This window comes from Molothrus ater, chromosome 7 (assembly GCF_012460135.2).
Source record: "Molothrus ater isolate BHLD 08-10-18 breed brown headed cowbird chromosome 7, BPBGC_Mater_1.1, whole genome shotgun sequence".
In the NCBI taxonomy this organism is placed as follows: Eukaryota; Metazoa; Chordata; class Aves; order Passeriformes; family Icteridae; genus Molothrus; species Molothrus ater.
The window spans coordinates 31,324,287-31,339,557 of record NC_050484.2 but is presented as its reverse complement, the minus strand read 5'-3'; the positions used below and the strand labels follow the sequence as shown (position 1 = coordinate 31,339,557).

The following is a 15,271-nucleotide window of genomic DNA, read 5'->3' as shown; positions in this document are numbered from 1 at the left end:
TCCGAAAGTGCAGTCAGAGGCAAAGATGACACTTTTACCACCAAGTTAAAAGAGACAAAGCCGGGAGTGTGTTTGTTAGGGTGTCAGTTTTCCACCCTTGGCTCTTTAAACCATGCAAGTTTGGCAGCTTGCCCTATGTGGTGCTGCATACAAATATTGACAGAACAGTGTGGTATTTGTTAAACCCCTTCTTGGGAAGCAAGTGATTGAAACTCTGAAGGAAGATCTGAGAACTGCAGACATTATATTTTTTCTCAGTAGCACTATAATATTTACAGAATGAAACAGAAAATAGTGAATGGGGTGTAATGAATGACCTTCCTTTTCTGCTTTGCCTTGTAAGTAAGGACAGATTTTTTTTGTTTAATGCTTTAAATGTTATTGTAAAAGAGGTTTACAGCTAGTAGCACTGAAAGATGCCATTAACACTTTTGATTTAACCTCATGTTTTGAGAAAAAGCTTGGCTGATAGAACAGACCACGTAAATAGGTGAAAGACTTTGCCCAGGAAGTTGCTGTGTGCAGCCGCTGTGGATAATGTGTCCTATAGATGCAGGAACCTTGCAGACATTTTAATTCACATCTGTATTTCAATGTTGGTGCTTTCCAGACATTTTGAGCTCATGTCTGCATCTGCCTAGAAGTGAGATTTTCAATTATTCTGCCTCTACTCTGCCTTAGGAAAATTTAATCTTAAATCCTCAGTAAAATTTAATCTTAATCCTGTTCAATAGATCATTGTACTGATTTAAGAAATGGAAACAAAATTTTTATAGGCAGTTCAGAGAGGTTTTTTTTCTATGTAATATTTTATTGCCTTTAACCTTTTGGTATAAAACAAATAACTGAAATCAGGTGAATCAAAAGTGTTCACTGTGTTATCTCAGGTTTTCTTAATTGAATCTGGAAGTAACTAATGGAATACAAAAAAAAATGTTTTCCAAAATGAACAAATATTGGTTTCTACCTGTGTTGTATCTTACCACACAAAATTCACCTGAAATAATTTGAAATTCCTGATTGCTTTCTCTTCTAACATATCCTACTCAATAAATCTGTTTTGACTTCACTTCTGTGAACTGTGAGTAAAGACTCCTGCAAAGTTTCTGGTGACAGATCACATTGCAGCAGTAGGGGTTCAGTTAAATGTGCCTTGTTAATTGTTAATGCAAAAGTAGCACAGAGCACGTGCCAAAGACAGCCTCATAAGAAATAAGCTTATTGCCAAAAGAACTGTCAATTCAATTATAAAATCAAATTTTAAAGACATTTGTCATGAAACACAAAGACAAGTGCACATACACTGAAAATAACTGAAATGCAGTTAATCCCAAAATATTAAAGAGAAGAAACACAAAAAATCTCGGAGTTGAGAGATGGTTTTCTTTTTGAAATACCCTTATTGATTGACAATCATTACAGAGAGCAACACATTGAATAGAGTGAAACTACTGTGTTTCATAGTCCAGCTGATTCCCAGTCACTGTTGAAAAATTAGGGTCAATGTCAATAGCAATATGGAAGTAAACAAGTCTGCATGTTTATGAAATACACAGTATATATAAAAATAATTTTTAGCAGCACCTGGCCTATAGCAGCATTAAAGGTTTGGTTCAAGCCCCACAGCAGTAAGGGTACAGGAAGGTGCAAACGACAGTTAACTGATTCTAAGACATATTTTTTATTAGTTTTGAGATCTATAGACAAGTAGTGCAACATGAGTAATTTATTATTACAAAAGACCAAATAACCCCTTTCTAGAGTTGCAATTTGAGGAAGATCGATGACTAAATGTAGACTCACTGAAAAGCCAGCTCATGGTTTTTCTTTTTCTAATGGAATCTCAGGGCTAACAAAACTTGTTTCAAACTAAATCTCTGTCTTAAACAGGCTTGACTCAGTATAAATCAAAAGATGAATCTAGGTTCTCCTGCATAATAACATTTTTCATGTCATTTACTTTTCATTTCTGCATATGTGCAATGATGGATGTATTCCCTATGCCCAGTGGTCCATGTGATATATCAGTTACCTTAAAGAAAGAGAGAGAGGTGCTTAGGAAGTGATCAAACAAACAGGTGCAGAGGATGTGTTAGCCCTCTGAATTTCCTTCTTGATCTCATTGTACCAGCAGTGGGCTGGGGTTTGGATGCTTGCAAAGTAGAGCCTCCTTGGCTGCACAATTAATCAGGGTTCGAGTGTCTCTTTGGGGAGCTCACTGGCCTGCAGGAACTGCTGCCTGGGCTCTGGACTTGGGGGAGCTTAGGTGGAGCTGTGTGAGAAACCTTCCAAACTGCCTTGCACTTCGGCACAGGTGTGGATGAAACATTTTGGGAACACTTAAAAATTTTTTAGGTGTCCCCAAGGCTAAATATCCTTTGGAAAACTGGCTTTCTGGATTATTTCCTTGGATATTAGCCCTTAAATTCTGCCAAAACACAGGCAGATTTCTATTGGGCTTCTCCCCAGAATGACTTGCTGAAAAGTTGTACAACTTTGGTGTGTGTCCACAGGGAAAATTACATAAGTCCAACCGAAGGGTCGACATAATTTATAATGGCAAGCAGATGAGAACTTGCCTGGAGTTTTCCCCTGGGTGGTTTTACTCAGTGATTCTGTACAGTAAAAGCCACTACTACTTCATGCCTTTGGCAGGTCAAACTCTGAAATTTTTGGGTATCTGAATATATACCCTCCTTTATTAAAAGCCTCACATGGAGCCTACACTGGTTATACTGCCCATAGGACTGGGGAATGGCTGTTCTGCTGGTTTCCTGAACAGTGAAGTGCACTTTGCTTTCTACATTAAAACATCTATTAATTTTAGGTAGGATTTACTATTCCTTCACTGAAGATTTTTCTGGTGCTCTAGAGAATTCTGGAGGATAGAGCCTGGCTCCATATTTAAGGAAAGTGGTACAGCAGTGGAGGGCTATCAAGCAAATTAGTGGATAAAGATGAAAGTTTGACTCAACCTGAAGCCTGGATAGTAGCAAAATTCCTTCTATCTGGGCAGAAAGGGGATTTTTTCTAAGTGCGTGTTATTCTCCAATAGTTGTCAGAATGGAGGCCCTCTGTTTTTTACATGGTGCTGCATCTCAATCCTTGATAATGCCTCATGTATGGTAAAGTACAAAGGAAGGTATTGGCCTCAGGGAGGTGCTCCCCTGTGTCAGCGCTGGTAACTTTGAGGTTTGGCCCTGGTTTCTGTGACAGGAGCTGACAGGAGCCTGACCTATGTTTCTCTGCCACTGCTCTGTCCTCCACTGTGCTCACTAGAGCTGGTCCTGGGCTCCACAGTCCTCCTGGCACAGGGACAGAAATAAACTGCTTGCAGTAGGAGAGCGTGGGAGGAGTGTGTTTGCTTGGAGTACTTTTAGTGCACCTTTCACGGTTCTTTCCTAAACTCATTATCACTCCAGCACTCTTGGTCTGTCCTCACAGGTGAGGCAGTAGTGAAATGGAATTTGAATGCCAGCATTTTGCCTCTCCGTGGACAATGGTCTAATGGTCTTTATAGGGATTTTCCAAATGCCAGAACAACTTGGAACAAAATACCTTTAAAAAAGCCAAAAAGATAATGGCTGTCTTCCAGATGAAAAGTGGAAATTGTTGATGCTGATTAAAATAGAGTTTACAATTTACACCAAAGTGGTGTGTGACAGTTTGCTCATAATCTTGTGACCTGTGAACTGAAAGCAAGTGGAACTACTGCACTGTCTTCATAGAGAGATTGCTGAAAACAGCTAGAACAGCTCTCATGTTTCTTTACCTACATCAAACAGCCAACTTTGCTCCTCAGTGAGGAGACCAATTCTTGCCTTATTTTTCTCTTACTGGTAATTTCTTTGAAAGTGTGGCTGAAGAACATTTTATGTCCCTCACTGTTGGTATCATAAAGCTACACTGTGGATTGCTCCTGCCCTTTGGGCATGTTTGCTATTACAAACTAAAACCTGCTGTGAAAAGTTCTGGGGTTTTGGGGTTTGCAGAATTTTTAAAAAATAATTTCTCTGGGGTTTTTTTTGTTAGTCATTGATTTGGTTAAGATTTTCCATGTAGGAAAGTTGGGGGACAAATTGTTGTGAGGACAGATAATTGTTACCAAACATAGAAGTTGTGTAATAAATAAATGGAGGAAGAGAAGAAATACTAAAGTAGTATAAATAGTTACACATGGCCAGTGGAAAACTTAAATGAAAGAGTAATGTATACCAGATGTGTGTATCATGCTGAGTAGAATTTTGCTAGACTGATTTCCAGTAGAAATAGTAGAAGGTAAGCAGGACAAATCTGAGTGTACTGCAGGAGATGTCTTGCTGGCAGAGCTCTGTGAGCACCTGTAAGTATTTGTGGAGCCAGTTCTTTGGTAAACTTCCTTATTCCTTGTGCTACAGTTTTATGGCATAAGGATAGCTGAAATGATCAGCTAGTCAAAGAAAAATGATCAATAGTCAGTGATGAAGCATAAACTTACAGCTATCCTTGAATTACCCAAAATATGGGAGTGGCTGTGCTGATTCAGGTTGTCCTTCAAATCTAGGAGTTTGTAAGAACTGAGCTGCCCTCTCTCCGCAGAACCTCACCAGCATGGTGGATCTCTCTCTTTACAATCTTTAAAGAGAGAATTTCAAGCCTCACACTGTCTGTCTGGAGCCTGTGGATAAGCTGACATTAACCTTCCTGGAGCTGCTGACACATTTTGTTGGTGGCATGACAGGCAGCTCTACAGCCTCCCACCTCAGCAATAAAATCATCATGCACATGGTGAAGTTTTAGTTTTCCAAAACTGGGGAGTTCAGGGCAGTAGTCCAAAACCTTAATTTTGTTGTGGTAACTAGAGGTGATAAATGAGGACATCACACTTAAATGAGATTTTTAAGGCCTTGATGATCAGTGCAGGTAGCTGTGGTTCACAAAATGGATCCTGGGCCTTAATGAAATTATTGTTCCAGACATATACTGGTCCTGCCTGCAGGACCAAAGTTATTTTCCTGTCTAATGTCAAGGAGTGGTCCCCTTGCTGTCTTCTGTGGTAAGAACCATGAATCAGGAGTTCAGATTAATTTTTATATGATTTCTTCTGTGGTAGCACATGTGAATGCTGTCTTTGTTACATCAACCCAGGAGAACTCTGCCTGGAAAGGCACCCAACCTCATTACTGTGAGCTCTGTTCCTGTAGGGTCAAACTGTGTCTCTAGATACCAATTTTTATAAATGTGATTGCTCCAAGGAAGGAATTGCCTTTATTTCTTTCATTTGTTGGTAGAAAAGTAATTTACTTCTGTTTTCCAGCCTCTCACCCACACTGGCTCAGTTTTCTGACTGGTCCTAAAGGAAAAGCCAATTCTTTACTCTTTTCAAATCACCCTTCTGGAGAAAAAAACAGTAGCTGTGTAGTTCCTATTCCTTCCACCCCTCTGAGCCCATTGGGGATGTATGCAGAGACACAATCCAAACAGTGCCTCTATTTGAAGTGTTCCTCTGTTTTCAGTCTAGAAAGGCTGTGTACAGCTCAAAAATGAAACTGACCCACTGCAAAAAATTATATGGGGGACAAAATGCGTTCTTGGAACCATGTTCATATCCAGAGCAACAGTTTTACCTTTGGCAACACTCTCTGACATCATGAGGTACAAGGAACAACTATTGCTATGCTTGTTAGTGCAGGTAAATTAAAAAAAAACACTTCATACCTCCCTGATTCTGCTGTGGAGAAAGACAGGGATGATTTTTTTTTCTTTCTTGCAGTTTTTGTTGCTAACAATTTACTTTAAATATTGCAACGTATATTTAGCCTGAATTATTTAACATAAATACATGAATTGTTATGCAGTCTTGTACCATAGGGATACATGTTACAAGGAATATTTGAGTATAAAATTTCATAGTTTACAAAATCCTGCAGAGAATAATGCAATCCTGCTTTCTTTTGCCATCTAAATCCAGCTGAGCTGTGTAAGTGCTCAGCTGGGAGGTTTGAGGGATCACCTGGGCTGTGCAGGTAAAAGGGGATGTGCTGAGGGGATATCTGTGCATGGGTGGGATGTGCATTTACAGCTCTTGTGTGAAATGAGGTCTGGTAAAGGGCTTTGTGACTGCCTGGCCTGAGGTGGGTGATACAAATGTGATGTATCCCTATCGTCAGTAAAAACTGAAAGGACACTTCATGGACTGCGTCTCAACAAGGGAGCTTTATGAGGGCAGAAAGCACAGCCCTGTACTGCTGCTTGTCCCCTCAGGAGGCTGTGGTGGAGTGCCAAAACTGAATAATTTTGAAACTGAATATCTTTAAATGGATTCTTTGTTCATTTAAAGGAGATAGACTGAGGAGGACAGAGGCTTCTCTGGGGAACGTCATGGCTTTGTTGTGCAACACAAAGACCATGTTTGAATCAAGATCTGGGTACTTCTAGCTAGGTCTTTTCTAGCAACATGAGCCATGCACTACCATTTCTTCAGAACCCAGTTTCTTACTCTGAAGTTTATATTGGCTTTTTGATATTGCCTTCTATCTCATCTTCTGAGCTGACTTCTCCTTCTCAATGGAGGATCTGTTATGAGGTGCTTCTTTCATTGATCACTGAGAGCTCCACACAGGTTGTGCTGTGATCAAAGACATTTTCTCTTTTCTCAAATGGTAAAGCTGTTGATTTACTGCAAGGCAGCAGGCTGATCTCTATGCCAGTACACTTAATTGGAGGAATTTTTTGCTCTACAAGGCTATTTCCTTCATAGACAAGAAAAAAAAAAGAGGAGATGGAGAGCAGAGAGCAGAGCAAACATGAGTAAATACTTTTATTTTTAATCATTGGAATAGATCCTGCTATGGGATTTGTTGAACTTACTAGCTGAGCCTCAGGTGCAGCTGTGACAGTTGGTGTCATCCAAGAATATACTTGAGTGACATACTGAGATGGCTTTAGAGACTAACTTGTTCTTTAATGTGATGTAAGACATTGGGATTTAGGCACAGCTTCATTTGGGCTTTGTTAATATTGACAGGATGCAGCTTCATGCTGCAGGTGCTGGACGCAAAAGATCTCCCATGGTGGTACTGCAGGTGCTTGGTTAAAGTCCTTCTCCACAGGAGGTTTCATCCATCCCAGCCTGGCTGCTGCTCCTGCTGCTTCCAGCATTAATATTTTGACAGTCAAAATCAACAAACCTGGAAAGAAGTTCAGGTTTATTTCAGAGCACAGATTTGTTTGGTGGGTCAGAGAGCTGCAGTGGTGTGGCCCAAAACTCTGCCAGTTATCGAGCGATGAAGGGAAGAACAAGTAGAATTCTCTAGAGATTTACTCTAAGATTCCTAACACCTTGGATCTTTTCTTTTTCTCCTCTACACTATATATTTTGTTTACCTCCCTTGGGAAAATCTTATAAGCTGTTTTCCTCTGCAGAACCCCTGTGATTACTGCTTAGCTGTTTTTTACAACATATTTGACCATTGAAGAGGATTGCTTGGACCAACATGATCCAGGAATAAGTATCCTGAGAACAGTCTGCTGAGACCCCACAGTTTTATTTTATGCACTGCAGGCAAAGGCATCAAGACCCTGGCAAATAGTGTTACATATCTCAGTCAGATCATTTTGCCACTTTGCTCAATAGAAAACAATAAAATAATTATTCAGGAGGAATATTTGAGAGCTTGAAGAACTTTACACCAGAGCCATGACCTAGCAAACAATAAACAATGGGAAAGTTTGTCTTAGTACACAATTTAGCGGGATAAAAAAAGCTGGAATTCTTTTAACAAAGTGTGTTCTCTTCTTCTCAGAAATTTTGAAAACTGATGTCACTTGTAATTCTTCAGGAAGGAAAAAAATCCCTGCAGTTTGCAGTACATCAATGCAGGCATTTTTCTCCTGTCTAATCTGTAAAAAGACATTGTATACAAATGTTATTTTCTCTGCCAGAAATGCATTCCTGGAACATAATAAAGGCTTTTCTGTTGTTGTTCAGTAATTTGGATAATAGTTTCTCCATGAAGTCTCATAACATTTATTTACTCCCATAAATGATTAGACGAAGTGGTTTCAGCAGTCAAAGCTAGAATCCCTCTGCAATAAGCTTTCTTATTGAAATAATTCTGTAAACATTATGCTTAAAATAATTTCAAATGACAAATTTATATGAATAACATAATACAGATGTAAAATAAATCTGTAGACCTCTGTGTATAAAGTACAGAAAGTTTTACTGAAGAGTCATCAACCATGTGGATTAAACTAAGCAAAGCTTTTTCTAGAATTACTTTCTAGAATCATTGATAGCCTTGAAGAATTACAAATATTTCTTGTTTGGAACAACTGGATTGCAGTTATTGTGACAACAGCATTTTTTTGCTTTCCTGCAGCCCCATGGTCAGCCCTATTAGCTGCAGTTCAATGGAAGGGAATTTGAGGGGAGTATTCCTCTAACATGGTTTGGTGGATGTGGGAGGGAGAAGGAGAGGTGTGCCTCTGCTCACTGTGTAAAATAAATTGTGCTGCACCATGTGTAAGGGTTGAAGGGCTCTGACTGTAGCAAGGCTGGGCTGGGATCAGCACTCACAGAGCCAAACTTTGGGAAAAGCACTTGTGGCCCAGCTTGTGTGGATCTGCTACAAGGACACCTTTGCCAGTCCTCATTGTACATAACACACTGGGAGGATGGTGGGACAATCAGCCATGCTACATCCTCTGTCACTAGAGCTGAAATTCTCCTGTCTTTTTTACTTACTTTGCTTCCTTGGCATCTTGCCTTCACCCACTGGTTCTGCTTTACATTGCTCTTCTTGCATGCAGGAAGTAATAATCACTGAAGGTGACCAGAACAGTGCAAATAAATGTATTTGAGTGAAAGCTGATACCTACCTGCTTTGGTTTTTGGGGATCTATTTTATTCCACTATTTCCTAGAGGTGCTCATTTCATCTGAGAAATGAATCATATGGATTTAGCAGTCTTCACCGGGGTACTCGGTATCATCCCCCTTCAATGAATTAAAGTTTGAAGTTTAAATTGGATTCAGGAGGCATGAAAAGAGGATTCCTTTAAGAACTAATATATTAGATAGTCCTTGGGACTCTGTGATACGAGAGAAGGGAAAAAATAAGAGAAAGGTGAAAATACCCCACAATTTGTGCTGTCTGTGGAGGCACCATTAAAAAGTTTAGTGTGGGGGTCCATGGATGTGCTGGGAGAGCCCTATCCTCTGCCACAGCTGCTTCAGGTCTGGAATTCAGGTAACAGAGCAAACCAAGCTTAGCCTGACTCTGGTTTTTCAATCATCTAATGTATCTTATGGCTAGAAATATTACAACTGTCATCACATATCTCTCACAATGACACCTTTTTTTAGCTGGAAGTATAAATTATTTCAAAGATATTGGAGGGTGAAGGGTGAATATGATTCTTTTCAAATTTTCTTTTTTTTTTTTTTTTAATAAAGCTTTTGCTAGACTCTCATTTAAGGCATACCTGTTTTTCAGTTCTGTGTTAGTTCAATAATACTGTCCCCCAAAAATACACTTTTTTCCTGAAATCAGGAAACTTCATGGGGATGTTTCATTTTTATGAGTGGCTTTTGGGCCTCACTGGCTCCAACAGGGCTGAGGTCCCTTTGCACTCCTTTGCATCTTCCTGCTGCCATCAGTGGCTGCTGGCTCTTGGAACAAAATTACTCCACAGAGTGCTGAAAGTAGGTTAGGCTGAAGCTCTCACAAGCCTCCCTGGAGGGAGTTTCAGATGTGCAAATCCCAGTGAACTATCATCTCAGCAAAATGTCACTGAGACATCACACAGACAGGGCTGACTCCCTCTGCTTCCTCCTGGAAACTTTTGGAAATTGGAAAAGGATCTGCAGTGTCAAGAGAGGTCAGAGTGCACGTGTAAAGTGCTCCTGTGTGCTCAGCTCGCCCAGCGCTGCTCCTGAAGTTTCCACTGGGACAACGGCTTCTTTTTAGCTGGGCAATTAGAATATGAAACAAAAAAAGGAGGTCATCTAAATAGGGCCCCTTTGTAATTTCTTACATAATTCTGTGCATGGCAAGAATGACTTATTGACCCTACTTAGGGCACAGAGGGATGACAGCCAGTTCATAATCCTTCCTGGGCAGGGATTGCTTTCAATTTGGTGATGCTGCATTTGTTGAAAAAAATGTTCTTTATATGCATTTAGTATGAATAAAGCTAAGGTTTTGTTAAAGAAACAAGATTACTGATAAGACTGCTTTCACTTTTGTGAGATTTCTATCAAATCAGTCTAATAGTAATGAAAATCACTGGCAAATTTTGCAAGGTAAAGAATGGGCTTTGATCTTGTCCTTGGTATGCAGGTCCTGTCACTTAGGCCTGTGTCCTTGGAAAGACTGGGGTATTCTAAATCCCACCTAAACCCCTTCTGGATGCTAACTGCACTATATTGCTTGAATAGATTTCAAATTTTCTTCACAGTGGTGAAGAATTAAACCTTTATTTTTCAGTTATAGGTTTCATTTAAAGTCATTTCTAAATATAAAAATTGCAAAATTCTCAGGTTTGGGCTTGTTTAACACACCTGAAGACAAATGACAGAAGAAAAGCCATGAAGTGATACATTTCCACAGCTAATTAAAAAAACCAAACTCTCTCTCCTTTTTTTTAACCAAAGGAAGTATTTTATTAGACACTGTAGTGAAAACTTTTGATCACTGAACATTTTTTGAGTTTTTGGCTCATATCTAGTTAGGATCTTCCTCCAACCAACCACATAAGGATTCAACTGTTGCAAATGTGCAGTGTAGTGTTGATACCCTTTTATCTCTGTTCAACCTTCCCCTCAGTCTGTATGCACACATACATGCAAGCCTCTTTCTGTGGAATCTAGAGAAATACTCAGGAAATACAGTGTCTCATTAGTAGTGTCTCATTCTGCGCTGGCAAAATGATGCAAGTTCTCTTTGGTCAATCATACAGAGCTACAGGTTTTAATTTCCAGAATTACTATTCAACCAGGTTTGCAAAAGGTTTTTAATTTCCAGCATTATTAGTGGGTCAAATTTGCAAAAACAGTGTCTGGCTTGTCTAAATACCCTCAGTGTGATGTCCTCTCGTTCTCCCTGAGCTTAGAAAAATATTGTCCTCTTGGTACTCACTTTGTGATCTATTTAACAAGTAAATGTCAGGGCCAGTGGGGGCTACAGACCTGAAAAGCAGCATTCAAAAAGACAACCCATGGTGCAGTGTCTGGGTTTCCTTTTAACAGTTACAAAGGGCACATTAACACCTGATAATAGAAAATCATTCTGTTTCACAGGTCTGTGTGTAAAAGTAGTGGGAATTCAGCCTACTATTATTTATTTTTTTTTAAATAACACTTGGGTCAGTGAAACGGCCTCTCCCAACCCACCTGCAATACAAATCCCAGAAAAATCTTTAAAATAATTGCTTATATTTCAGCCCCACCAGCTTTGATGCATTTTCCACCTACCTGTAAAAACAGAGCACAAAACCATAATTAATAGATTAAATTCTGACTGAATTTACTGAGCCAAGTAACAGAATTTACTGAGCCAAGTAACAGTTAGGGTTGGTCTGGCTGTGCTGGCTTTTGGAAAAGGACCTGATCTTTCCCTGCAAGGTGCCTGAACCAAACTTTAAGGTATTTTGGTAATCAATCCATCATTGTTTTTTGTGCCCTATCGGTACAATGTACCAAATAACATATTTTTATCTCCAGTACCCTTAAAAATAGTTTTGCTGCAGTTGGAAAAATTATTTTGCAGTTAAATTTCCATAGTCGGAGGCTTTTCATTAGCAGAGCTTCCCATGACATTAGTTTATTCTGCATGTAGTTCAGTTCTATTATGGAATATCATAGCAGAAAGTATCTAGGTGTACAGGTTTTTGTAATCAGCCCCTGACAACATCTGTCAAAACAATATGGGAAAATCCTGGCTCATGTTGTCATTACAGAATGGGACTGTTTGTTTATTCAATAGAAGAAATAAAGCATATTGAGGGAAGGCCAGAAGAGTCACTCTGACTCAGTTACTGAGACTTCCAGCTTCCAGCTACAGGATATTTTGGTTCCAGCATTTCACATCAATAATAAACAATCTTTATGGGAACCATTGAATGATGAAAATGAGATCACAAATTGAGAGCCAGGCTATATATTTTTGATCTGTTGTATGCTATAGTTTACATTAGGGTCAATCTCAAGATCGGAAAGAGGCAGGTTCTGTACCACAGCATTTCAAAGAAATGTTTGTCAGCTATATGAGATACTGTCAATAATTCATCACTGTAATTCTTCCAAGATGGTCTGTTGATGCAAACTGCCAGAGCACATGGTAATAATATGAGCATTTATGTGATTTACAGTTCTGCAAAATGGCAAATAACTAGAATTTTCTTCCACTAAAAGTATGCATAGGCTCTTTGGATGTCAGAAATAGTGTGTGTGACAGCTGCAGCATGTATAAATCATGGTCAACTGTTTAAAATGTTCTCTGTATATAAGTACATGCACTTATACTGGCATCTTCATAGTCCATTTCCAATATCTAAGTGACAGATTGTACTTTATGTAATTGTGCAGTTTCCTATGTTCTTATTAACTCTTTAATCCCCCAATGAGTTTAGTGGTCACAACAGTATATCTTGGTCAGTAGAACTGGTAGAGCTCAAAATACAAACATTTCCCTACCATGCAGCATCGCCAGGGCCCGTGGGCTTTTTCAGTAGTTTGGGTATTTGGGAATACTTTAGAAATAATATTGCACAAAGTGGTTTATAAAATTTTTGCGTGTGCTCTTGTTCAGAAAGAAACCAAGAAATGGTGACTCATGTGGTAATTTATTTTTGTGTCTTGAAAAAAATTCAGGTGAGAGGCATTCTTTGATGGCATCTGCATTAAGTGCCAGTAGCAGTGGGAAGACCTTCCTCATGTTTCAGATCAATTTCCATCTTTGCACCAGCCCTGATTCCAGAGCTGCTCAGGTCTGTATATGCAAAAAAGCACTGCCCTAACAAAAAAGTGAAGTTGTTCCCACTTGTTCAATCCTTTCACTTTCATAGACTGATCTTTTATCAGTGCATGCTGATAAAAGCTAGCTAGCTAGTTTTTAACTGGCTCGGGATTTTTCAGGCCCTGCACACAACCAGCTCATGAGTGTGTGATTGGGAAGCCTGGATCAGAAAATGTATTTACAGTGAAAGGAGTGAGGACTTTGGGGTTTCTTTTCCTTTTTGTTTCTGGAATAGTGTGTAGTTAGAGTTGAGCGAAATTCCTCTTTTTAGCACCACTATGGGAGCTGAGTGCTATGGAGCAGAGCATTATCCTTTGAACTGGAAACTTGTGTGTTATAAGGATACTTAGCAGCTTCGAGCATTTCACAAAACAGAATTTCTGTGGTGAAGGAAGCTCCATTCTTCCCAGGGGTATGTCCACTGAATGCTATCATTCATACTTGAACAGGAGTGAAGGAAGAGAAATGGAAGTAAGGCATTCAGTTAAGGTAGGAGAAGTGGTGATACACTGGATTCCCCGTTGTTTTCCTCCTTTTAACCATATAGTCCCATGAAGGCATTTTTACAGTTATAAGGTGAGTGACTGGAAGCCATAAATGTTGGAAAGATTTGTGACAGTGCACACATGTTTGAAACTTTAAAAACAATCTGTGCAATAGAGTAGCCTACTATAAGTCTCTTCAGTGGGTATCAGCGGGGTGGCAATGTCAATACTCTTGGCTCAGTATAGAAGGTAAATTTGGTTTTTGTATGAAGTAAGTTTAAGAGCTTTTTCATTTCATAATTTCATAAGGAATAAAACTGATATACAAAAGTTTGGGGCGCTTTGTGGAAGTACAGCCCACCTCACTGCACTGAATGATGTGCAATGGAAGATCCTATAGCAGCCTTTTTCCTGGAAACCCACATGGATGTAACTTCATTTTAATGCAGGATAGCTGTGGCTGTGTGTGCCAGTCCATTTCTGTCCTACCATTTCCCATGGATTCTCTTCCTCTCCTTTTTGAGGTTTCTCAGAAGGGCATGTGTATCATTGTGGACAGATAGAATTCATGTGCATGAGCAGCAGGGATGATTTTCCTCCTGGGAGCTAAGCTGAGTCACCCTGAGCTGTGATAGGGGACAGGGGAGGAGGAGGGAGAGCATTCCTGGGATGAGGAGAGGGACTGTGGCTGCTGACAGCTCCCTGTGCAGCTTTGGGCTTGGTGGAAAGAGAAGCAGTGACATGCGTGACTGTGGACTTGTGAAATCACTGCCATGCCTTGCTGCCTCTGTGGTTTTGTCCTGGAACAAACCTGGGTTTGTGTGGCCTCTGCAGTGTGCCATGACTGAAGTGTCTGTCTGCCTTTCCCTGGAGGCAGGGAGCTGTTGTTCTGGAGTCTGAGATGGCACTGCATGGCAGGGATGAGCCACAAGCAGCGTGAGGTTTGCCCTTTGGCTTTGGGTCTTGCTCAGGAATGTTCTTGGTGGAGGCCTTTCTCCTTTGGTGGTGCTTGGTGTAGTGCAGCTCATGGTATGTGTGCCCAAATCCCATGGAAGTTAATGGATTCCATGGACATTAACAGCTTTTAATTGTGGTGTTAAAACCATGGACAAGAGGCAGTTTTGTGCCAGTGTCTGTGACGCAGAGGCTTATGAGAAAAGAGCTGCACCCCCATGGGGGTCCTTGCCCAGTCCCAACATCTTGCAGCCTTTCCTGAAACTCTTGGTTGCAGCTCAAGTTTTTTTCAAAGGAAAGACATTTTGCCTAAGCAAATGTGTCAATACATGCCTGTTGGAAAGCTCTGCTAAATAAATAATTATACTGTTGCTCAGTACAATTGTAGTCTGTCAGTATCCTGCTTTTAAATATGTTTTAGATAGCAAAAAAGGTATAGGTTTTCTTTTGGGATTGTTGAGGGGAAAAACAGCAAAGCTGAAGGCAAAAATCTTGTAGACTACTTTAGGAGGGGTGGCAAAAAACCCCTGAGAACTACACTTAAATATTTATTAAAAATCCGGTGTTTTCAGTGAAGCTGCCTTTAGGAAATGCTGTGATTTCATTTCAGTGATGTGCTAAGAAGAAAAACAGAATTTCTGAGCAGTTGTCTCAAGCTTTATATAGGTTGAAGGTTTATGTTCTGCTTCTGTTTTGATAAATTTTCCTTGCAGGCATAAGGTGTCGAAACTTTTATTTAAAGCTTAAATTCTCGAGCAAGGAGTAAGTGTTGTGGTAAGGTGCAGGTGCTTGGTCATTGTGTAATTCCCAGGAAAGATTTCTGTGGAGCTGA

General features: G+C 39.9%; 1 protein-coding gene across 1 annotated transcript in view; it reads left to right on the top strand.

Moving 5' to 3' along the window:
- The first annotated feature begins 252 nt into the window (after nucleotides 1-252).
- NCKAP5 (NCK associated protein 5) overlaps nucleotides 253-15,271 on the top strand; it is a 379,983-nt gene continuing 364,964 nt past the window's right edge. The window contains exon 1 of the mRNA XM_036386988.2: nucleotides 253-338. The gene's annotated coding sequence lies outside the window, so the exon portion shown is untranslated. The remainder of the gene's footprint in view (nucleotides 339-15,271) is intronic.